Raw genomic sequence first — 19,073 nt, 5'->3', positions numbered from 1 at the left:
AAGTACCTTAGCACATTTTGAAAACAATGTGGTGAAAAACAGCACATCACCATAAGTACAAACGCCCTAGGGAAATTATTCATTACCAAAGCTTATCACTGATATAGCCAGAGAATAAAGGGAATTAAGAAATTGAATTATTTCTTGCCTGCAATTTATTTAGTTTGGGTTGTAGTGAAATGTTAGCACATGAGCCTATTTTGACGTAGTGATGAACTGCTTAACTACATTAACTGTTACATATTTTTATTTTTTTAACTGAGAATGTCATCTCCAATGTAGCTATGTCATTGGCCCCATACACAGGCTTCACATTAAATGAAGCTGTGTCCCCACACATTGGTGTGTTCTTAACGGTTTAAAAAGCTGGTTTTGTGCAAAGATGTAAACTGTGAAATAAATACTGTAAACACCGAATCATGGAAGCTTCAGGTCTACTTTGTAAGTACAAACTAAAAATAAAAACGCACTACGTATACCAGTACTTTTTCCTCTATATATCTCTTTACACTTCAGAACTTTTATTATAGGGTGATAAACAGAGGTGGGGAGTGTTCCTCCATATTTATATCAGTGCCTGGAACCCACTGAACCACAGCCTATCTTGAACAAATGAAGAGAGAGGGCTCTGTGATTAATGAAGTGGCCCACGATAGCAAACTGACTCTGATAACGGTTTCTCTTGCAAATAATAAATTACAACTCTTAAAAAAAATCCGGAGGGAAAAATTCCATGGAGGTATGAGATCACCCAGTTTTAGGGTGATGAAGGAGGATTGTAGTTCGATAGAGAGATAGAAAATGCTGAGGGAGACCTTGTTGTTGAAACACAGTTATATGAGTAAAAAATGGAAAAAGACAAAAAGAGGAAGACAAATAAATGAACAAAAAGTTGTTCTATTTAAACAGTATTTGTCATTGCCAGAGTCGCTGTTTGCACTAACCTATGGACAAAATTTATTAAGATTGCACTACTTTATTGTAAATTTTCAAGATCGATAAACAAAAGTTGGTGGTGTCGCTGGCCAAGCTATAAATACAACATATTTTTTTCAGAACAGATTTTGTAATATATATATATATATATATATATATATATATATATATATATATATATATATAAAGAATACAGCTGAGGTTGAGTTAATTATTAATGATGTACTTTGTCTTCCAAGAGATGTAATACTACAATGTTTTCTTCACAATGCGAAATGCATATCACATGTAATTTTGTGAAAAGAAAAAAAGATATGGTATAAAGTATAGGACACTCACCAAACTGAATTGAATCATCTACTTTTGGGTGATAATTTGTGGGAAAACATCACTCTGACAGCATCACCCAAGACTGAGGATCCCAGGCCTCCACAGCACACCACACAGCATCAACCAGATGAAGTTGCCAGGCCTGCAGTAGGCTTGGAGGTAATTAATCATTTGAACCTGAAGCCTGTCAGGACATAGCTCACGCCGTCTGCTTCCCTGCGCTGATTTCCCTGTCAATTAGATGTCGAGACAATTCTGCAACCTCTCATTCTTTCTTTCGGCTCTTCCACTCCAAATGGCCATCTGTAATTATTTCAAACTTTTAACTACACACAGTCTATCATACTTGACAAAAATTTGCTTGAATCTGAAGGGAAAAGGCAAAAGTGTCATTATATCATGGCCAAAATATTATTTTAAGTAAAATACGGAGAGTATAAGCAAGTCTTGGATTCAGAATAAAACATTTCTATTGAGGTACAGTAGCTACTGTTCTGGACCCCAAATAGAGATTGGTCACGAACCGGAAAACGATTATGCTGAGAATGTAAATTCCGGAAAGGAACGTACGTGCGGCATAACTAACTCTAAATGAAGAAAGTTTCCTCTGAGCTTGTCTTTCTTCATCCAAAGAGTGAATGTGGTGCTTTCTGCCTTTTCTTAACCAGAACAGATGTCACAAAAGAGAGGCTGGGAGAGACTTGAGACATATTCAGTAGCTAAATGCTACGGTATTCAGAAAATCAAAAATTGGTGCTGCTATAAATGATTTTTTGTCTGTATTTGTGTGTGTGTGTGTGCGTGTGTGCGTGTGTGTGTGTGTGTGTGGGGGGGGGGGGGGGGGGCTTGCCATTGGTGTTTGGTGATCCTACAACATTCAGGAAAGTAATAATGCAACTACTAAATAAAAATAGAATTATTTCCTAATTGGCAACCTGCTGTATTGATTTTTTGTTTGTTTGTTCACACTTTTTTTTAAACCAAAATCCTCCACTGCTGTTATTTAAAATCACTCTGGGAGTATGGAATTCCTCTTCCGAGCCTCTTAACGCTATATACACAATGGAGGAACTACAACCAAATACCACATTCTTTTTGTGCATCTTGATTAAAAAAATAGTTCACAAAAGGGTCATCAATAAAATTGTAGATACAAACAAATTGATAAAGAAAATACTCCAAAAATGTCTGCCTTTGTTGAAAAAACCAGCGACCCGCATAACCTGGGTTCCTCCCAATAGATTATCATGGGCACCGTGTGATTAAAACCAGACTTATTTGCATAATGGTTTCCCATCATGTCTTTTCCCTCCTTCCTTACTGCCATCATACCCCGTTTCCCCCCTCTTTCTCTTCTTCACAGTGCTTCATGTTGTTAGCCACCAGCTCCCAGTGCTCTTCAAATAGTTTAAGCTTGTTAATAATCATTATGGTTGTGCAATGAACTGTGGAAAAGGAATAATTACCTCACCTGAGCCAAACCAAATTAACCCCTTTTCATTTACTCCCCTCCTTTATTATTGTTGGTTACCCAATCTATATCCCAACCTACCTACTTGCACACATGCACACACAGAGACGTGCCTCCCGCTGGGGACCTATTAGGCTTGTCTGTTTTTAAGTGTTGAAATAATAAATGCTTGCACACTTGATATGCTGTAAGCTAACATCGTCAAAAGGAGTTGGTGGTTTGTGAATAGCACAATGTCAGCACTGAAGTAGAGTGCATTTTAATTGAGAGATGATTAAAAAATATATATTTTCAAGAAATTCTGAAGGTTATGAATTCTAGGTCAGTTGAATATATTCTATAATAAGCAGGGTTGCTTGGATTTAGAACAATGTGTGGGTGTTTTAATTGATAGGTAGTTTTAATATTGAATCCACTCCAGTTTAGATTTTTTTCTCACAACCATAAAAACATAACAAGCTTGGGATAAAGTTTTCTATTATTGCTAAGAATGCTGGATATTTTATAAAGCTGAAATTACAAAAATGTCCCAGTCTGTCAAGTGTCTATGAAAAACTGTAAATAATTTCCACTAAATAGAATTCAGAAAGTGAAACTCACTGTTAAAATGTTCATTTCAACCACTAACCATCTTTTCTTGATACATATTTATATCTCCATAACATTTTAAAAGAGGATATTGAAATGTTTTCAACTCTCAGCCTTTCAACCTAATGTCAAACTTATCCATTTATTTCCCCAACATCTTCATCCAAGTAATAGTGTTGTTTCAACGGCTGAAGTCCTTGTTTTGTTTTGTTTCCTATTCTCTTTGTTTTTAATTGCAATGGTGGAGGTCAATTAATTTCCCTCCCCCTATTTCTATCTGTAGCCCACACAGCTGCGCCGTCGTGTTTGTTAGCACATCTCGTTATGAGCCCTAATGCCACATCACTTCAAATGGATTAATCGAGCCACTTTGTTGTTTAATCTCGCTTTGGCAGAGCTGGTGGGTGGATAGATGGTTGGAGAAGGGGTGTGATCAGACATGCAGAGGCTTGTCTGTTTTTGTTGTGGATAGATAGACTGACAAGCAAACAAAACCATGCATGGGCCAAGGGAATGGTCAAATGATCAGAAATATGCACTGAGCCAACAGTCCAGAGAGGTTAGAGGTCAGACCTCATTTAGCTAATAGTTTAATCCGGAAAAAAAAAACTAATTCTAGAATATACTAGATATTAATAATATGTATACAGTACTTTTTCATTTAAACAATGTAGAGAAGGGTTAAATAAATAGCATCATATAACAGAGTCATCCAAAGAAAACACCAGTATTTGTTGTACTTTCTGATTACAACTCTGCTGTTGGTTGTGCATGGCAGTGAATGTGGGTTATGCACCAAGCAATATACCTCTGATATACGCTGTGGTTTCCCGTGCTTTGAATGCAAGGCTTGGCTGAAGCAGTGAATTAACGGTTTTCAGTTTGCCCGAAAAGGAAGTTTCTGTGCTGATAAGGATAACCAGAGAAGGAACATGCAGGGGAGGAGTTCAGGTAGGTTTACAAGTCATATATATATATATATATATATATATATATATATATATATATATATATATATATATATATATATATATATATATATATATATATATATATATATATATACATATATATATATATACTTATATATACATTTATATATATACTTATATATATATATATATATATATATATATATATATATATATATTTATATATATATATACTTATATATACATTTATATATATACTTATATATATATATATACTGTGCATAAAAATGTTCTGGACAAAGTAATATAGGAAATCAATTAAAAGGGGAAATGGAGAAAGAGCAAGGTAAGAGCTTAATTACTCATGCTCGTGGATAATCCTTTATTACACCAAAACCAGTGGTTAAATTACTAAATGGCCTCCCATAAAGCACCATAACTTTCTAATCTGTTTATAATTACCATTTCAATGATCCTACACATTAACGTACGACCTTCAGGAACTCTGACCCAGTTCTAATTAGTGGTAATATCGGATCATTGCCGTATATGAAACTAGCCATGACCAAACAAATGGACCTCAGGTACAGCTAATTTCGAGTGCAATTATATTTCCGTGTTGAGGGATTTAGCTGATTATCTGCACAATTTCACACAGCTTCTCCCTCTGTATGAGTCGAAATTACATAATATTATAAGAGCCATTTTAATCAATACAATCCAAAGACAGCCACTACAGTATACTGTACATGCATCCATATGATTCATTATTTAATACTGTCATGTTTAAATGTTATTACTTTTTTTATTTGTTTTGTCATATCAGGTGCAACACTGCAGTGCTGCCAAAAAAAAGTAAGGTTGTTTTCAACAAATGTTGGGGAGCATACCAACAGTTCTATGAAAATATTATTTCATAAAAACATTTGATTCTATCTACAAACCAATTTCACCCAGGAATCTCTTACTGGCAGGAATATTAGTTTAGAAAATGAAAATGATAACACTTAAATAGTAAAAATATTATTTCAAGTCTTGCACAATGCTCAAGGACCTTAAGTGCAAAAGATTTTTTCTGCTAAGAGTCTAAATTTGACAGTGCTATATTCCTACTGTATAATGAGATAGAGAGTATATCATTATATCAACACATTAAGGATACCCTCTAGGCATAGAATTAAAACGATTACGAGCTTTGCCAGAGAGGAAATTAATGTCATCATAAAGGGTTTTGAGAAGCTGCCTGTGTGGTCTGAAGACACTGACTCCAATGCCCTCATTAGGTCTTAAAAAGGCACCATGATCACATGCAGACAGGTGTAAACAGTAAATAAGAGGAAGGCTACATTTTCAAATCAAGTCAATAGTGGGGAACGCGAGAATTTTCACAGAGTTGCATGACTGAAAAGGAAATTTAACGCTCAGCTTGAGCCTCAGCTGTGATGTACATCGCGTTAACAGGCATGCATGTTGCCAGCAGCGTGAGTTCCTCTGTATAAATACACAATAAAATCACATATTTCTTCATAACAGAAGTGCATTTGATTGCCATTCTTATCAATCCTACACAATACAGAGTTGATCCAATAGGCAAATCCAGTTGGAAATATCAAATGGGCACACTGAAAATAATTTTAAAATAATATTTAACATAATGTAAAAAAACAAAAAACAAATAAACAACAAAAGCCCGTCTGAAGTCCCAATGAGGAGCACCGTTTCTCAGATGCCAGGAACCAATTTAACATCCAAATTAAGGACTTCAGCTAGTGTTTTTGAATCCAACTCATCTCATCTTCAGAACCGCTTTATCCTCAATAGGGATGCGGGGGTGCTGGAGCCATCCCAGCTGACTTTGGGCCAGAGGCGGGGGACACCCTGAATTGGTGGACAGCCAACCGCAGGGCACAAGGAGAAGGACAACCTTTCACGCTCACACTCATACCTAGGGGCAATTTAGAGTGTCCAACCAGCCTACCATGCATGTCTTTGGAATGTGGGAGGAAACCGGAGAACCCGGAGAAAACCCACGCAGTCCCGGGGAGAACATGCAAACTCCACACAGGTGGACCGACCTGGATTTGAACCCAGGTCCCCCACTGTGAGGCAGGCGCGCTAACCACTCAGATGCTGGGCCGCTCTTGAATTAAACTATACTGTTAAATTAGTAGGAATATCATGCAAGTAACCATGTGAGAGAAGACACTAGAAGAAAAAAACATATTACTCTGTCCTCCTGCATCCTGATACTGTAAATTGTCATACCACCCTCCACTTAACCAAATGTGCATTTTTCTAATGCATGAGAGGCCACATTCTAATGAAGGAGGGGAAGACCTTTCACACACACGTCAGGCTATAATGGGGAAAGCTTAGCATAACGTCCGTCTGATTTCCAATGCAAATATTAGCAGTCAAGTTCAGTGTGCACTGGCAGATTACAGTTTATCCCTCTCACACACCACAGAGTTCTTTTACGCTCTGGCAGCATTTTTGCTTATCAGTGCAATGCAACAATCAACTCTTCTCACATCCTTCCAGTCTCATGCAGACTTGAGACTTCAAGAGGGACTGGGGAGCGAGATGAAGAAGGTGTATGTGTGTGTGTATGTGTATTGGGGTGGATGACAACCAAATGAGAAACATGAAAAGACTGATCATCATTCAAATGTGGTCATGATCCTCCCCAAACCACAGCCTCCACCCAATTTTACCCTTCAAATTTGCAGTGCATAAATCCCTATAAACGTCTTAATTGCTTTAAGCTTAACTGTCAGAGAGGGAATTACAGAGGCCTTAGTGCAATCTTGCCACCCCCATTCACTAAACTATGCCTTTCACCCTTAATAACGCATCACATACTATTGTTTATGTAATTACACTGTGTGAGTGGCTGGAGCAGAGCCCCTTCCCATGTCCCCTTGCAATTCGTGTTACCCCACAAAGGCAGCGTGACTGATGAGTTAGTGCATCAAACAATAGATTTAGAATAGCACAGTTCATTCAATTGGCCCGCAGTTTCTCCTAGTGCCGAATGAGTGATGTGCAATGTTTTTTACTGGAATTTAAAATGGTCATTGTAGCATTAGAAAGGACATCCTCTCCTTCACTTTTCATATATTACTTGTTTCGTCATGAATATACACACATATCTGGGACTGGCGGCAACCTGTTTAGAGTGGAGTCTGACTCCTGCAAAGATTTGGCTAGGATAGGCTTTAGCAAGTCCAAGACCCTTGTGAGGATTGCTGATAGGGGAAATGAATAACTATTATGCATATTTAATATTTATGAATTATTCATATTTATACAGTATAGCCTAGAGATCAATTCCATCGGGTTTTGAATTTGATTCTTCCCCAGTTCTTCTCGAGTTACATCTGGAAAGAGTGTTGTTTTTTAGGCTCTCTTCTTGAATGTGTCCGTCTGCTTAAACATTGGTGAATTATTGAAAAGGCCATATTTCAGAAAACAACTATCGATTGACGCTAATATTTATGAATGAGTAACAGCAACAGAGAGAAAACTAAAACTGACAACTTCATTTAATACATTTGGAGTAACTGGGGCTCTTTTGACATTTGCCATCAGTGTTTTTGTTTAAAGAGGGATTAGAGTTTAGCTACCCGTTATAATGCTAACTTTAAGAATATAATTTGAAAATATCAATTGAATTGCTCTCTAATAATTCTATCAAGAAGATGCCACATCGAACATCTTTCACATTTATGTATATATATTTACTAGCATGAATATCTTGAACTCTGGGCATTAATGCATCTTAAATTTATATATGCAGTGAACAGAATAGGTGTTTCATAAAAGAAAGAGCACTCGTTTATTTTAAGTAATGCACACTCAACAAAGAGCAGTTTGCTCCAGTTTTATTTAATTGTAACACTAAACACCAGAGAAATACGTAAACCCTGTGCGCAAAGTGGTAGCAGAGCCAATTAGAAGCTGCTTGAGGTCAGGTCAAGGCCTGAGGGAGTGGAGGAAACAATAAATTATTTGGAGAGTAAAAAGCAAAGTGTTGCCCAGTACAAAATGTATTGCGTTGTTTTAAGTCCTGACAACTTATTTTCCAAATGAATTATACATGTGAGATTGTGCTACAACATGTATTGCCCAGTGAGGTGGAGATAATCTCTCAACAATGGTGTGTATGACAAACACAGCAAGAGATGGTGGCTGGATGGAGATGTTAAGTGCTCTCTGTCACATTGCCATGCCATTATTGAGATACAACATTTAATGTGATACAGAAAAATATATTTATTGTCGTAATGCTATTTTTGTATATGGATATACATATGTGAATGAATGAATGAAAAAAGTCATGGGTCTTTAAGTAGTGAACCATTCATTCATTTTCTGAACCGCTTATCCTCACAAGGTTTGGGGGGTGCTGACTTCAGGCAACAGGCGGAGGACACCCTGATTTGGTGCCCACCCAATCACAGGGCACAAGGAGACAAACAACCATTCACACTCACACTCATACCTAGGGGCAATTTAGAGTGTTCAACCAGCCTACCCTGCATATTTTTGGGATGTGGAGGAAACCGGACTACCCGGAGAAAACCCACGCAAGCCTGGAAAAACATGCAAACTCCACACAGTGAGGACTGACCTGGGATCGAACCCTTGCCCCCAGTACTGCGACGCCGATGCGCTAACCACTCGTCCGCTAACAGCCACATATTCAACCATGACAAAATGAATTTAATCTATTAATTTAAATCAATGACTGATGATTTTTTTTAATGACGACTTTTTTCTTTTATGATAATTTTTGGAAAAATAAACTCTAACAGCGGTTGTTCAGCATGCATGTAAAATCCATTTAAGACTCTTTTCCATTAAAATTGAATAGAATAAGTCAACCTGAGAAGCAGCTATTGTGTTTGAAGTTTTATGCTCTGAGATTAAAAATTTCCAATTGGTTATAGAGCGAGCAATCTTCTCTCAGCTGTACACATCCTTTCCAAACAAAATCCACTCATGTATAGCCATTTGCATCCTTCTACTTTTCCCTATTCCTGTTTTCCAAAACATTAGTAGTGCAAACTGTAATGCGTGCAAATGCAATGCATCAAGCAGGCGCTCCTTCTTGTTTCTTTTCTTCCCTCACACTTCCTTCCTCCGCTGTACTTAGAAGGCAGTGAGAAAATCATATGGTCAGGCTTGTGCCAAGCCAGAAAATAATGGGATCATATTCCATTCTCTTTCGCATATCAAAGTTTTACACAAAAGCTTCGAGTTTCAATACCCAGGAAATTCTAACGACTTCTAAACACAAATCAACCTTCTCTGCTTTGAACACAATGTTTATTTTGAGGGGCTTGCCTCTGAAGCCCCATTACTGCTTATGATAGCTATGTTGACTCACCTAAACGCAGTGAAAATTCCCTTGGACACAAAGTAAAGTAGTGGGTTTAGTTTACAGTGCATAAAAGTACTCTTAAGAGATAGAACACATGTTCGGCAAAAGACATCTGTTTTGCAAGCTCTGATGGGCTTTTTAGATTGCAAACCAAAGACGCTTTATTCCTGAGTCCATAACAAAAAGAGAGAAGAATTCATAGAAATTATGAATTTGTTTTCTGAAAAATGAATGCACTTAAAAGACACAGGCCTTGTGAGCCCACAAGGTATCAGCATTATGAATAAACATGTGGATTTATGTAATTAGCAAAACATGGTGAATTAACTAAAAATGTGTATTATTTTATTCTTGTTTCTTCAGTATAGCCACCCTTGTCTCATCTTTTTTGCACATTCTTAGCATTCTTTAGATGAAAAATACAAGAGTTCGTGGCTTGAATTGTTTTAATCTTATAGGCATGATTTGTCAGGATTAATTAGTGTTTTTTATTACATTTTTTGCTTTATCAATTGGGTTAGCACCATAATTTGTATTGTGTTAAATGAGGTGTGTCCATTATATATACACAGTATATACAAATAGTGACTTATGACGGGACTTCACTTAAACATGAAGAAATGCACACACTTCTGTGAACATCCAATCCACAACCTCATATTAAGCAAGACATGCTCTTTATTCTACCATTCATACATCACTCCATTCCTAGCAAACTGCCTTGGAAACCCAACATCTCCTGAGGTCAAAGTGGTGGAGAGGTTTCCAGTAGGAGCTTTCTCAGTAGCATGGGACTATGATGGGGTTGATTAATCTACTGCTAGTATGGTTTGTCTTCTACAGCTGAGTGAGCAACTTCATTTCAACTGATGAGTTCAGTCTCAGGTCAGGGCTGTCTTCATCTCTGACATTACACGAGTCGTGCCATGTGAATTCATTTCTTTCAGTGTAAAAACAACGGCGACAATTGTACCGCGGGGAACTGTCTTAGGAGACAAATCGCAATTAGAATTAAATGACAGAAAGTTTAAACTTTTGAATAATTGCTATTTTGTGGACACATCATTTTTGCTACCCTTCAGGCTTTAGGTAATTTACAAACAATGTTGGCTTTTTCACAGTTAAATCCTGTGTCACATCACATGAGAGTTTAGTGGAAAATAAGTGTGAAAGGGGCTATATATTCAATCCATACATTCAACAACCATAATGACAAAGATTCTTCATATCATGTTAGACAAAATACAGGCAATGCAAAATGGACTTAAAAAAAGAACATTTACACTATAAATCAGCAGGTTCTATCAGGAGTCTGCTCTTTTTTTCCTTTTGTCTGACAGAGATGGTTGCTGGCTTTATTGCAAAAAGGATTGGTGTGAATATATAGTCATGTCATTCTGCTCTGCTCTGTTCTACTCTGCTGTGAGGAATAATTGAATCTATGCAGATTGTGATCATGGTAAATCAATAGAGAGTCCAGCTTCTAAGGTGATGAAGTGTGAGGATTAATTTAGCTGTTTACCAAGAAAATGCATGCTATAAACTAGAAGTGATGTGTTCTGCGATTCAGTATATGGCAAAGTTGCTCTTCCTCATTTGTGCTACAATTGGGTACTTGTACATGTGCTTTATAATAAATAAATAAACAAATAAATAAAAATGAATCTCAGTTGGCAAAATCATAAAAGTAAATTCAATCTGATAAGAGTGTAGTGTAGTACCTCTACTTATGTAATTAATTGGTTCCAGAAGAGGCATATTTTCATTTAATTAACATAATTTCTTACACAATCTTTAATGTTACCCACTATAAATCCTTTAACAATTATAAAAGAATTCATTTTTTTATTAAATTTATATGCAAATATATGTTTGTGTGTATATATGGAAAAAAAACTACTGGTCCTCTCCCATCTATTGAAATAAATTCTGTAAATACTTCAGGAATCTCACATTTTTGTTTCTTTTTGGCCACATTTGTCTGGGAGTCATGGCAGGAATTGCCTTGTAGGCGGTTAGTACAAACGTATTCTTTCGGATATGCACCCGTTGCCTTCAATCACTTTTTTTCCCTGTCTGTTCTATACACTGGATTCTGAGAACAGTTTGTGCTCTTACTCCTTCGCTGTGTTGTCCCCTTCATGTATTTTTAAATAGCAGGTACTACATTCCAGCATGCTTACCCAAACAAATAGACTTCAACCGTTGATGCTTTCAGACAAGTCAGCACCTGAAAGTCAGTTCTGGAAAGTGAAAAGTATGGAGACTTTCCCTATTTGTAAACAAGTTTGGATGACATGACCGCATTAGTGTCAGTTCTGCGCAAATTCACTGTTAAGAAAAGCCTATGCAACTCAACACTTTGATGAAGCCGACATCCATCAATAATTCATCACAAATTTGTTCAACTATACAGGCATCTCAATGGGTTCCAAGGCACAACATAAAAGAAACAAATCCGAGCTAAAAAGACCAGTAGTAAAAAATGACGTTCACTGTTTATATGTGTGAAATCCAACTGTTTTAACATAATAATAGCACATTCTCACGGGACCAGATAAAGGAAGGACAATTGAAGGATGAAGAGTCAGGGAAATATAATGGGTGAAAATAACTTTGTACAAACACTTATGGTTTGTCCTCTTTTAATTATTTAGCCATCTTCATGTGGTATTGACTGGCAATCCCCACAAAGTCTTGCTCAGCTTCAAGATTGGAAGTGCATCTTTTTTCCATCGTCTAAAGTGATGGCAGTGCTTAGATTTAGAGTTAAATCACAATTCTTACCCGTGACAGCAATTATTTATTTATTTGTAATTTTTTAAAGTTTCTAACCATTTAATCTTCAGAATAAGCGATAGTGAAAGACCAGCTAGTGCCCCAGAAATAGTGAAGAACAGAGGGAGTGACACATACAACTTAGACTCAACCAGGCCAGGAGGCCACTGATAGTCATTCACTCCATGCTCCTCTAGGCAGGAAAATGGATTTCTATTTCTGGTGGTCAGATATCGCTGCTCGTGGTTCATAGCACCTTTTCAGGGCCTGCAGTTAACATCGCAAGCTGATGTCAGGATGCAAACACCGATCAGAGCCAGGGAGATGGTTGCTGATGGCCTTGCAATCTGCCAAAGCTGTGATGACTGCTTTGCTGATAGCATCGCGGAAAATTCTATCACTGTCACTCTGTGTTTCTATCCTGAAGCGCTCTGATGATGTGCTGGTGCACGTGTACATTTGTGTGCTTTTTCCAGTTGTCTGTGACTGACAATATATTTGATGGCATTGTTCTGGCTTAGGTTGTATTGCAGCTAACTCTATCTATATAGTTCCCTATATAAAAAAATAATTAATTAAGGTTATACCAACACAGCCTCTTTAAGTCCCTGTAAAATGAGTATTGGGAATCTTTGCCATGAGTAGAATTTGATACAAATCTAGATAAACAAGTTGTGATTTGATAAAAACAATATATTTAAAGACATAAAAGTTTGATTCAATTCAGTTTAGAAGAAATATGATTTCGGCCTCTAAGTGCCCTTTTCACTTGCCAGATTTGGCTCAGCAATTTCAAATTCTACTCTGCCCGTTTTGTTTGCTTGAGCCTTTCATACCAAGTGTTCTATGTGTCAACCCTTCGCTGAGCAAAACACCTTTACTTCCATCAGATCAAGGCCGGGTAGTGTAAGCAGCTCTGCCATTTTCTTAAGTACATGAAACGCTTCTCATTGGTCCAAAAGAGACAGCTTCTTACACTTATAAGCAACACATCCTCTCCTCTTTTCAAAATGCTTTCTCCCACCTATCTGTGGCTTCAAATATATTGTTTTTGTATCAAATCACAAACCATGTATCTGTGCATATTGTATCGTCCTGATGTCAACCCTGCAAGTCTTTGAAAGGGAAGGAAAAATATGTTATTTCTAGATATTTAAAAGAACAAGTGGGAAACCTGGTAGAAAACTGCTGAAAAAACATTTAATTATAACTGTTTGTAGACTTACATACTTGGTACAGTGCCAAACAATCCAATTTTATGTGTTTGCCAATGCAGATAAAAGGTACTACGCAAGTCATGACCATTTACGTTTATTCTTGTTAACGTATTCACTTGTGCAATGTTCACCAACAATAAAACCAGATAAACATCATGTCCCTTCTACCGGTTCAGGAGGCTGTACCATCCACTGCATTTCATTTCCAGTAGCAGGCAGTTTGCTTCATCCTCCATACCATTAGGGCCATTAATGTTGACAGGATCAATACTTGTGTTTTGGTCCTAGTCTCCGTGCCAGAGATAGCATGTCACTGCTGACAGACAAATATCAGTGTTCTGCTGTGGAACGGAGAGGAAGTCCAGATACCTTTCTGTTAAGATCATCTAACATGGTATTGATTTGCCCTGTACTAATCGTACATCAGAGCTGAATAAATGGCTCTGAGGCAAACCTTCCATTGTTCTCGGCTGGGAGCTGTAATAAAAAAAAGACATTTCTTTTATTGCTTGTAACTTGGGGCAAGTCACGTAATTGGGACTTGATGGGAAAAGGTGTGGTTAGATTAAGCTCTGCCAACTTGTTGTTTGGTAGTTTACTGATGATCATATCCACTCCAAGGGACAAAGGTGATGACATTCTGGGTGATTTGTTTCCTCAGATGTTTTTTTTTTTTCTGTACACAAAATGCAATAATTGATGAATTAGGTAGTATTGTGTATTTGTGTGTGTTTTTTATCCCTGCAGTTCAAGCAGTTATAGTCATTGTAGAGAGGTATATTAGTTTACTTGAAAATAAGTCACCTCCGACAATCATGTATTTGGACTTTAAGCCAAAAAAATATACTTCCGTTTAACCATTTCCTTTTCCTTCTGCTCAGGTTGAGTGGATTTGAAGCCTATTTCAATAACTTTTGGATGAAAGGTAGAGTACATGTGGATCTGGTCACCAGTAAACTGTGGAGCAAGAATAATACATAAAACTTATTGTAGTTTGACTTGAAGACTTTTATGGTATTAATTTAGTTCATAACCTACCATCTGTAGCAGTTGGTATTCCATCGGTAGTATTTTGTGTTTAGAGTAAAACTCTTTTGACATTTGCCATCAGAAATTCTCTAAGACCATTTATTTTTAGTATTCAAAGAGGCAGATGGATTTTCAGAAAGAGAGAAATAGTCTGGGTAATGCCAGTACAGTTGGGAAGAGCCAAACGTAAAGGGAAAAAAATCAAAACCCTTTAGCCTGCCACACACACAATGATTTTCTCTGACAAAAACCGCTGACCGGTAAATTATTCATATCCACACTATGAATAAATAAAGTAAACAGGCCCCACTCTCAGTCAACAAATCTAAGAAGTATTTACCCATTTAATCATCAAATTTTAACAGAAGCTGCAACACATTTCCTAAGCACTCAGGACTCCTGGGACAGTTGCAAACTTGATCAACCGCTAATAAGTAGCTGTGCTTAATTTTTATTCTTGTCTCACATCTGATTCCTCTTTGTCAATTTTTATTCTTGTCTCCCATCTGATTCCTCTTTGTCAATTCAACACAGAGGGTATGTCTAGTCTATTTCCTCTCCAGATTTGGTCTGGCTTTGTTGGGTCCTCCACATGTGTCACAACAGTGTTAAATGAATTTAATGCCACATATGCCTCCAAGCATAGTTCCTAATAGGCCCATTCTCTACATTTAAAATACCTCCTGTCCCAGATCTTTGATTGCAGATCAATGGCTGTTTGTTTTCTTTCAACATTCAGCATCAGTGAACCGTAACGCCACAAGGGCAAATGTTGAACAGGGAATTTACAGGTTTGCTATCGAGCCCTTTGAAACATTAAAACTGCCAGAGAGCTATTAAACAAACAAGAGAATAAAGTGGTGGTTTGTGGACAAAGATTAACATGCTAGATATAACATTGAAAGGTGTAATTATTCTTTACTGACACAAACGCTTAGCCTCCAGAGTGGAACAGTGTTTACCACAATTAAAGCAGCTTTTTGGCTTGCAAATTAGAGGTGTCATTGTTAGAAATAACAAACAAGTCACCCGTCACTATGATTCTAATTCAAACTCATGCTTGTATGTAAATAAATAAATAAATCTTTCAAATACAAAAGTTGAATCATTAAGAAAAATGTGACAGGAAACCAACCTCACAATTTTAAGTAGTTACCAGACAATCAAAGGGCAAATATTGGCATAGACAAGCATAGACCATATACACATATTTACACCTATGGATGATTCATAGGACCCTATATAGTGGCAAAAGTGGATTATCATGCCAAAACAGAGAACATATTTTAGAATTGGTCAGAATGCTGTCAGCAAATATATTTGCATTACAGTTATAAACATTTGGTAGTTTCCAAATATGTTGAGGAAATAGGAAACTAAGTTGGCATTTACTAAATTCTGAATGAAGAAATTTACACAATGCCTGCCAATGTATTGAAGCCACAAGCTGCAATGGAGGCCTTGATTTTGTGTGTTATTTTTGTGTTTGTGAATGTCTGTATGCATGGCAATTGGATGTGCATGCTTACGGTTGGCACATTTGTGCATCCACTAGTGTATGCATTTAGTGTGTGTGTGGGTGTGGGCAAATGTGGTTTCGCCCGTGTCCATGTGCTTGTGTGTGCAATAGCTGGCATGTCAACTGATGTCCCTAGTAATCCAGCAGTGGGACTGTTGTGGATTAGTAACAGGCTCCAGGGAATGAGAATCCCATTCCCGTTTACAGGCCTTCCTGGCAGGAAAAAAAGGAAAAGATGCAGTTTCTACACTACCAGTTGGTTCTTGCCTGAAGGTGTGTGTGTGTGTGTGTGTGTGTGTGTGTGTGTGTGTGTGTGTGTGTGTGTGTGTGTGTGCATGTGCGTGTCTTTGGGTGTATGTGTATAGTTGCGATTTTTCTGGGGAATCAAATAGGTCGTATAACGAATGATGAAGTATATTTTAAAATGTATTCTTCTCAGATTTTCTCGTCGAGGCATGCTTTTTTTATACCATTGTGGTGATATTAAATCAACTGCACACACAAATAGTCTCATCCCTGGCAACAAAAAATGTCATCATGATAGGATTTGTTTTGAAGTGATTGAAACACCAACCTCAAGAGCTGACCTATTGAACTTTGAGATACATCCCATCTTCTCATCAGAAACAATATAATTGACACCTTTCTTCCAGTCAAAGCTTCAGAAAAAGCAAAGACAAACAAAAAAACAAACATTTATGTGTGTGTGGGTGTTGAGGGCTGATACTTGCAACTGGATAGCACAACAAAAGAGCTGTGGAGGCAAGTCCCCACGCAGACATGATATGTCAGCATGACTTGAGCTCGTCCCCACTGTACAAAGCCATCCTCATTCAGGGCACCTAACCAAGGTCAGCCTGGATTAGCCGCTAGTAACCCTATCAGGTCCAGCACAATGATTACAAAGCCTAGTGACACAGGCTGTCAGCAGACTCTTTCTAGGCAACCCTAGAAGACCAACCCTAGGCTGAAGCGCTAGCAGAGAGGGTTAGTCAATTTCAAATTTCTACACCCACCCCTTTTTTGTCCATTTTATATCAACCTTTACTTAACTCATTTGATAGGGTAACTCAGTTCTTTCATCAATTCATATTCTTCAGCACACCTGATCAAAACTCATAGTGTCAATCTCTACACCATTAATATTTTTCCACAACCAACAAGCTGTAAAGCAAATGACAAATCTGTATTGGAGTCAGTGCAGATAGTGCTTCTTTAAATTTTGTTTTCATTTTATAGGGAGTGAACTTTGGACTTCATCTGATTTTGATTCAAGAGTTCTTTATATACTAAAGTTGGCTGTAGATAAGTCCAGTCGGCAACCATTTTTTCATCCAAAATCAGCTAGGATTGTCTCCAACACACCTACAAGTGTAGTGAGACAAACTTGTATAAAATATGATTAGACAGGTGGATGAGTTATTTAAAGATACGTGAGTTTTCATGAAAAACTGCACATGTAGAATAAAATTTAAGAAAACTGAACACACAATGGGTTGTTTTTCCAGACATGTTGTTTATAGTTTTTGTATTCATCCATTTTCAATAAATATCGTACTCATAGAGTGGGTGTACACTGGAATGGATGCCATGAACATGTAAGCATTGGGAGAACAATCAAAATTCAACCATGAACAGTGATCTTTTGAGTATAGGAAAGATTTGCTTACCACAAATTCACTTTACTGCCTTTTTGATTTATTTTTTTCTTTAAAAAAAAATTTCTTCACTTAACATCATTTTTTTTCTTTGACAACGGGGGGTTAGAGTCATACTTTGATCACTAAGAACTGTTTCCTGAACATCCATTTGGGTCACAAACATGTTAAACAAATCAGACCCAAAGAAAGAGCTGCCTTTTTGATTTTTTTTTCATGGCTTGGATAAACAAGAACAACAGTGACAACAGAGCAAGCAGCATAACATCTTCGAGGTAACGTGGCAACTAATGTTCTCCACTTCAGCACATCAGAGGCACCCCATGTTTCAATCGCCCTAAAGGTACCCGTTTACAAAGTGATACAGCTTAGGGTTTTTTAACTTGGGGTGAGGGGCTGATTCGAAACCCCTTCTGCTGCCAAGCACATGGACGGCTGCTGATTAGAAAGAGGGTTGGCAGCAGTGGGCAGATGCCAGGCTGGAAGAGAAATAATGGTCTGTCCTCAGCCTCCATCACTTATTGACCCACCCCCCACAAAATCTTAAACTGGGAAAGATCATAAGGGATCAGACGCGACTTTTTTTTGTCACAATAGCTAAATTTTCCTCTATTGATATCAATAGTTTTCTGGAGTGTAGGATCACATAAAAAGCTCCACATTCGTCTGGCTACAATGAGGTTTACTCCTCTCATCTGTATGTCTACACATTGACTTCAACACAAAACCGACATGTGTACTTCTGTGTGCACTGTGCGTGTTTGGTATACTCAACACTCAGAATTATAGAAGCTATCTGATTTTCCTAAAATTACACAGAATAAATAATCATGAGGTTGAAACATAATTCATGTAGATTTTTTAAAAATCAGAACTAAAGATAGGAAATGATACAATAGACTATGAAGTCAACAGGACAATACATACAGATATAATGTTTTTTTCGGGCGCCTTGTGGTGTATAGGTTCACTCGCCTGACTTCGGTGCGGGCAGGCGCGGTTTGACTGTGAGTGGGGATGGTTGTTTGTCTCTCTGTGTGCCCTACGGCTGACTGGTGACCATTCTAGGGTGTAGTGTGCCTTTTGCCCGAAGTCAACTGGGTTAAGCTCCATCATCCCCCGCAACCCTTTGGAGGATGCGCAGTATGGAAGATGAATGAATGAATGTTTTCTTCTTTGCTTTACTTCTGTAGTAATAAATATGGGTGAAATTATGAAGCCACACAGGT

This window comes from Stigmatopora argus, chromosome 4 (assembly GCF_051989625.1).
Source record: "Stigmatopora argus isolate UIUO_Sarg chromosome 4, RoL_Sarg_1.0, whole genome shotgun sequence".
Classification (NCBI taxonomy): Eukaryota; Metazoa; Chordata; class Actinopteri; order Syngnathiformes; family Syngnathidae; genus Stigmatopora; species Stigmatopora argus.
This window is presented reverse-complemented; position numbering follows the sequence as displayed.